The sequence below is a fragment of the Podarcis gaigeae genome, assembly GCF_964106915.1.
Source record: "Podarcis gaigeae genome assembly, chromosome: 1".
Taxonomy (NCBI): domain Eukaryota; kingdom Metazoa; phylum Chordata; class Lepidosauria; order Squamata; family Lacertidae; genus Podarcis; species Podarcis gaigeae.
Window position 1 is genome coordinate 100,714,394 of NC_139678.1, and position 7,500 is coordinate 100,721,893.

The 7,500-nt window shown below is 40.1% G+C and overlaps 1 protein-coding gene and 1 long non-coding RNA gene across 11 annotated transcripts in view; both read right to left on the reverse strand.

The window, feature by feature from the left end:
* ZEB2 (zinc finger E-box binding homeobox 2) overlaps positions 1–7,500 on the reverse strand; it is a 164,750-nt gene that overhangs the window by 49,431 nt on the left and 107,819 nt on the right. The gene's annotated exons all lie outside the window — the stretch shown is intronic.
* LOC310834069 overlaps positions 5,800–7,500 on the reverse strand; it is a 20,390-nt gene continuing 18,689 nt past the window's right edge. Inside the window, exons 1-2 of the long non-coding RNA XR_014559083.1 lie at positions 7,283–7,500; positions 5,800–6,912 (exon numbers count right to left, since the gene is read on the reverse strand). The exon at positions 7,283–7,500 is cut by the window's right edge and continues 18,689 nt beyond it. This is a non-coding gene — a long non-coding RNA (uncharacterized lncRNA). The remainder of the gene's footprint in view (positions 6,913–7,282) is intronic.

Consider the following 7,500-nt stretch of genomic DNA (forward strand, 5'->3'; position numbering starts at 1 on the left):
GTACTGTACTGTATTGCAGGGAAATTTGCTACGCGGCACTGTGCTTGCAGCGATAAGTCCGTGAGATCAAGCTATGTGCATATGAAGATTATCTGACTTATTGCCATTGAGTGCCATTTTGTGCTGAATCATATTAAAGTTTCATTTTCTGTAAAACTGTATGTGTAATATGGGGTTACCAATGCATATAAAGCTGGCACTTAAATTTGCTTCCCAAGCAGCGGGAGCTGTAAGAGATATGCGGATATGAATTCAAACAACAACAACAACAACACTCTGTATCTGAAAGGGGTGGTGCTTTATCTGGAATAAGTAGTTTCACTTCACAAGGCTCTGTTATAGCAAACCTTCCATATTCTGCTATGCAATAAAATAATACAATAGCAACAGCACATGGATTAACTTTTACAGTCATACTTTGAGCCAAGAGGCCAGGTCTTTTACTGGCTGGAGAAATATCCTTGTCCCTTTTATCTTTCGGTTTGTAGTGCGCAAATCCGTATCAAATGACAAATATGGTACTTGATTTTCTGATCATTGTAATACATACTGATAAATTGCTCCCATACCACTCCTTCCTATCTACCAATATTACAGACAACACCTGTGATTAACCATATAGTCCTGTTATAACAGTATCACCTCGAAGTTGCTCTGCTCAACATTTGCTAATCCAAACGTCTTCATATCCATATGCTTTTCATCTCTTTTTCTTTCAGTTTCCCATTAAAGTAAGGGATCTACTGCTAACCTACTTGCAAATAAATAAAATAAAATAAAACCTATGCTAAACCTATGCTATTTAATCCATGATGTAACTTTTCACTGGTGTCAAGTATTGCTGTTAAGGTTGTGACATGATCAGAAACAAGGGGAAAGCGGAGGTGTGTGTATTTTTTTCACTGATCTGCAGGGAATTTGTTTGAAAAACTCCCTAGAGTGTAGGAGACGGCCTAGGGAATAAGTCATTGAGGTTTGAACAAACATGCATGAATCCTCTAGGTTTTAATTTGTGTTCCATCACATGCCACCAGGCTGGCCTTGGGCAAGTCATTCAGGCAAAAGAATTGCAGTTCTCTCTAAAAATTCTGAGGTGCCTCAAATGCAGAGCATTGCAAAGCCATGTGTTTGTTACTCCTGAAAATTGTGGGTTTCCATGCCTCTCTTGAACAAATGTAGAATTGCTGACTGCAAAGAGGACAGATGTAGAAATTGATCCAGGTATCTGAAAAGAAAGCATACTACTAGCACTTGTACGGGTCGGAACTACTGGACAAATACTAAACACTTCCTTGCTGCATACTCTGATTACTCAGAAACTATTTTACCTGTTCTCATACCACCTTTACTGAAGTTTCTGAGTCTTCCCATATGTTAAAAACTTCTGAACAGAAGCTGTTAAGCATTTGAGTGGCCTACAGACTAAGACTGGGCTGGGAGAGAGACCAAAAGCTAGTGCTTCAGGTAAAAAACATCTTACAGGTGCTTTTTATCTGGCTATCCTACTTTTCTTTCTCTAGCTTTGACCATTTAGCAACATCCCAGCATACCTTCTGAGCCCAGGCATCACTTTTCAATAAATAGATATGAACTCATGTTATATAAGGAACATGAGCATGTACAATGTAAAATTCCCTGCTGTTAGCAACAACTTTTTTGGGGGGGAGGATGGTGAAGAGTAGTTCTGCAAACCTCCTTCCAACAGCTGCTTGAATGCACTGGATATAGCTAACTAAAATGAAGAATTTGGCTTAATTTCACCAACCACATCTGTACAATATGGGCATAACAGCTTCAAAAAGAGAGCAGTTTCTCTGAAATGCTTGCACTATGGGAACAGGACAGTCAATGCAATATTTATTGCAATAAAATCCAGATACTAGTATACGCAGATACCAAAAGGAACATTTATAAACTAGTACTTTCCCCTCCAATTGATGTTCCTAATCTGGATTGTTTCATTCCGTTTCATCAAACTTCAAATTAATACCTGAATTGCAAACCATACCAACTCAGCCTAATCCACCTCACAAGGGTAATGCCACAATAAAATACAACAAACTCACATAAGCCACTCTGAACTCTTTGGAAGAAAGCAGGAGAAAAATATGAGTAACGCACAATAATATTTTTCCTGGCTAAAAAGGAAAAAATGGATTTATTTCCTTTGCATTAATTGGTTTCAGACTTTCAAAATGGGGGGGGGGGAGCTGTCACTTTAGAGTTGCTGTGCATGAATTTATGCTCCAGAAAAGTGTGGAAATACACTATATTCATTATGTTCTATTGCATTCTGATGTTTTATAATATGGGGCATCTCTCTGAAAAGGGGATGTCTGGCAAGCTTGCCTCACCAGAGGCAGTTGTAATAGAATGGGCAGAGTGTGAATGTCTGGAAAAGGGGCTAGTAAGAACAGTATTTACTTTGATTACTTAGGGAGGTTTCCTGGCCTTGGCTTAGCAACAAAGGAGTGACAAGAGATGTTCTAAACTATGAACTTAAAATGATACCAAGTGACAAGGCTTCGTTTATTTAGAGCCATGGTGATCATTAAAAGGACAAACACAAACAGGGAGGTCACTTTTAGTCCTTCCTCTGTACACCATTGGATAAAAGTGTGACCAATGACTACATCTGGGTCTGCCATAGTGTATGTTTTTGCAATTTGTTAAGTCATGTTCTTAAATGCTCCTACAACACCCATAACACTGGGTGTGGGCTTTAATAAAAGCTAAACATTTCCACCCCTAAACAGCCTTTCCTGTGGGCAGGGTGTGTAAAAATTGTTCAAATTACCCAAATCCTGAAGACAAATGAGTGCAAAACATTGCTTTTGTATATATCTGTAACTGACCAAGGTGTTGTTAAGAAATATTGTCTAAAGTAAGACAGGAAGTTGATAAAGCCAGGGTGCTATTTTCATAATTCAGAAGAAGAGTATAAAAAAGAACACTGCATTAATTAATAACACATCTCTTAAAATCATTGGGTCACTCTTGATACTTAAGCCCCCCCTTTTTTTGACAAAACATGAAACAATCTACAATAACTTATTTGAGACAATATGGACCTATGATGTTTTAGTTTATAATTCTGTATTGTGTAATGTTTTATTTCTGATTATCGGTCGAATAAAAGAAATTGATTGATTGATTGATTGATTGATTGAAACAATCTATAATAACTTATTTGAGACAATATGGACATTTTGTTTTAGCATAGCATAATCTAAGTTCTGGTTTGTGACATGATACTACCAGTAGATATAAAGGTGTAGCAGGTCTACATCCGGTAGGCTATGAGGCTGCCAAAGGCCCTGTTCCATTGCTGTTTCAGAGCAGGTCATAACAGAGGCCTACTCTATATTGACCGCCCCTTCCCCCCTGGTGGCTTCCCCCAGCAAATTGCTCCAAGCTTTCCCATCAGTCTGTATAGCCTGAAGTCCTGCGTGGCAATCCACAAGGTAACAGAAGGTTTCAGTGTCGCAGAAGACCCACCCTCCTACCTCTGCAATCCCAGAGCTGCCCCTAAATAGCATTCACTAATTTATTCCTTTAACTTCTCCTTCTCAACGAATAGCCACATAGCTCTGCAGGAAATTTCATTCCCCTTCCGGTCTCCACAAATCTCAAGGCCTCCCATGCCTGCAGCCTTCCTATTGTACTCCACAAGAGTTGAATTACCACCAAATGTCCTCTGAAGAATATAACCTATTTGCTTCTTCTGGAACACAAATTGAGGGGGCTAAAAGGAATGTTCATCCCCGTCTATGTATTTTATAACCAATTAAATTATTAGTACAGTGACATATATCCTTTGCATATCCATATTAATCCATAGTTTTAAGCAGAATAATCGCAGATATATGCATTGACAGAATATAGTGAGCTCTCTCTAGCCTACGTGAAATGTTAGACTCTCGAGAATTTGAGAGAACGGGCGTTTGGCAGAAGGTTTGGCTGCAGAACTGAATACCATAATTCTGATTCATAAATGCATCCTTGCTGTCCACTGTAATCTCCATTTGTACAATACTGTACATTCTAAGGTAGTCCTAACTCATGACACATGCAAAATACTTCTCAAAGTACATTTTCTCAATTATTTTTTCACTGCGATGTACTGAGACACAGCTGTGAAAGAGGCATTAGGAAGAAAAATCTGGGCTGGGTTCAATATTAGGTTAGATTTATTTTTTACTATTTCATTAGATCGTTTAGTGAAGGAGCTTTTTCTTCAGAAATAAATTATTTAGGTATAGAAGCCTTTCTATGTAACACCTCCAAATCACTAGCAGAAACTACCCGAAAAGGGTTCTGCGTGATTAATAACCTTTATGGTGAGCCGTTTGTCTGAAGCAATCTACCATGCCAGGAACCTTGTTTTCATCATTCTACTGTCATGAAAAAAATTCATTTGGGTTCCGCCATGTTGTTGCCTCAGATGAATGGTTTACCAAGTGTGGGCACCCATATCATGGACTAGGTTAAAATGACTACCACATGACAGCTATTCGTTAATTCTAGAAATGCAGACCTCTCCAATACTTACTGTTTGATTAGTCTGATTGAGGTTCTGCGAGTTTCCTTTGCGAATTAACTAAGAGCATTTCAAGCATTCTTGCAAGCATTCTTGCAAGCATTCTTGCAGGTATTCCCCAGATACATAAAGAAAATGAGGTGAAGGTACTAATATATGTGGGGAGAATTAAAATATTTGCCTTTTAAGCTTGGAAGCCTTAAATGGATTTTTAAGGTGTGACTAAAGCCTTTTTTCTTTAGTCCTTAGGGAAGAAACAAGGAGCAATTTTGAAGAAAAAGTGTGAGCCTTGTTATATTGCTTCGGGTGAAGAAAAATGGACACATCATTCTTTGTACAGCAAGGATGGTTCCCATTTAATTATATGGATAGAACAGCCTCTGGGAGAAGGTGGACCCTTGGTATAGCCAGCCAGGTGAGTCTGATAGAAACTTCCTTGCTCTATCCCTAGGGAGAGTTCGTGTTTGTCTTCAAAATGAACAGTCCTAGTCCTTGCTGGAGCTAAGGCCTAACATTGCTGCAGGTGAACTTAGCTGCTTCTCATCAGTCAGACATTGAGCCCTTTTCCCTGACAAGGTGTGGATTTATGGGATGAGAGCAAAATAATTTTCTCTTAGCTGCTGACTATGATGTGGTTCATTGCTTCTTGGGCTGCTTTGCTAACCCAAGAGCAGCAAGAAATCTTACAAAAGAACCTTCCAGTTAACCAGCAGTGGGCGGGTGCGGGGGGGGGGGCACAGGGTTTTTTAAAAATGTATTTTTTTAAAAAAATAGAAGTTTAGATGTACAAATTATTAACACCAAGTGCTCATTAGCCCAGGTTTAGACAACTGTGGTGTCTAAAGAAAGACCACAGTTTGACAAACTGTCTCTTTTAGTGGTATAATGACTGAAACGTTCGCTACTGTATTTAAAGGTGAGGACAGATAGGTAGATAGATTTAACTAAAGCAGCTTTACTAAAACTAAACAAAATAACAGAATAGTTTAACAGAACTACATGAATCTTGACAGCATGAACTTGACAGACAGAACAGCCTGGTCTTCCAGAGCTATTATGGCCTATTATGTAAATCCATATTTACTGAGAGTGTTCAAACTGTAGATTATTGAGTCTGGAGACTATAATGGATTCTTTGGAGTGGTTGTGATCTATCACATAACATACTTGCCGTGCAAAGGGTTTTAAATTTTTTTTAAAAAAAACATGCTAATCATGCTAATGTGCAGTTAGGCTATTTTTATACGGTGAATAGGTTATTTTTATACTGTGAATAGGTGCTATCAAAATAACAGACATTTTGAGCCATTTGGGGTCTCTCACATCTATCAGTAGTTGAGAGTAAACCATGCTACAGTCAATGAGGCTTTTTTATCATCTAACAGGGACGTTCGTAAGTATGCTGATTTCTAGTACTCAAGACTATTTTTATACCGCAAAAGGGCCTTGGATTTAAAACAGGATGGAGAGGTGTGAATGCACCTAGTAGGATCTGCACAGTGTACTAGGAAAACAGCTATCAGACTGCAGCTCTGTGTCTCTTTTTAAATAGAAATGTATGTTTGAGAGCCTCAGTATCAGACATGCTTGTTCCCATACTACTGGGCCACCCATATTTAGGACCATATTCGACATTTGGTTTTCTTTACACACGTGAATGCAGCTTCCCTCCTCCCCACAAAAAATGCATGAGGAAATGCTGGCAATTACACTGTGGCATGTATTATCACATAAGTCATGGATAGGCAAACTAAGGCCCGAGGGCCGGATCCAGCTCAATCGCCTTCTAAGTCCGGCTCATGGACCGTCCAGGAATCAGCATGTTTTATATGAGTAGAATGTGTGTTTTTATTTAAAATGCATCTCTGGGTTATTTGTGGGGCCTGCCTGGTGTTTTTACATGAATAGAATGTGTGCTCTTATTTAAAATGCATCTCTGGGTTATTTGTGGGGCATAGGAATTTGTTCATATATATTTTTGAAAATATAGACCAGCCTGTCTGAGGGACAGTGGACTGGCCCCTGCTGAAAAAGTTTGCTGACCCCTGACATAAGTGGATATCAGCAACTATGCAGAGAGGGAAAGATTTATAAGAAAACTATGCCTGGAAGTAATATAAACTCTGGGATTGTCCACATTTCTACTTGTCTCATGCCTAAAAAGCATGGGTTCAAGTTGCTTTGCCTGAGATGGATGTTAGGTCTTTTTCTCTGAAGCCACAGGTAGGGTGAAAGTGATGGAAGGGCCATACAGCTTTCTTTCGCAAGTGTCTGTTTCAGAGAAGCCATTCTTGTTCGCTTGGAAAGCACACTCTCTCTGTGTATTATTTGCGCCATGATTCTCTTCATTATTGCATTAAGAGTCAACCAAACTTTTCCATTGGGACGCAGGTGGCGCTGTGGGTAAAAGCCTCAGCGCCTAGGACTTGCCGATCGAAAGGTCGGCGGTTCGAATCCCTGCGGCGGGGTGCGCTCCCGCTGCTCGGTCCCAGCGCCTGCCAACCTAGCAGTTCGAAAGTACCTCTGGGTGCAAGTAGATAAATAGGGACCGCTTACCAGCGGGAAGGTAAACGGCGTTTCCATGTGCGGCTCTGGCTCACCAGAGCAGCGATGTCACGCTGGCCACGTGACCCGGAAGTGTCTCCGGACAGCGCTGGCCCCTGGCCTCTTGAGTGAGATGGGCGCACAACCCCAGAGTCTGGCAAGACTGGCCCGTACGGGCAGGGGTACCTTTACCTTTACCTAAACTTTTCCATGCCTAAAATCAAATTATTTAGACTGTTGCCTTCCTGCACACCTGAAAATTTCAATCTAGGTATGAGTCTAAGGAGTTGTACTAATTAATGACGGGTTTTAATGGGAATTGCAAGGAACTCTATTGTTCCTTTCAAATATTACATTTACCTTGTGGCATTAGCAACACGAATGGTGTCAGTTTGAGAACTACATAGGCCAACACT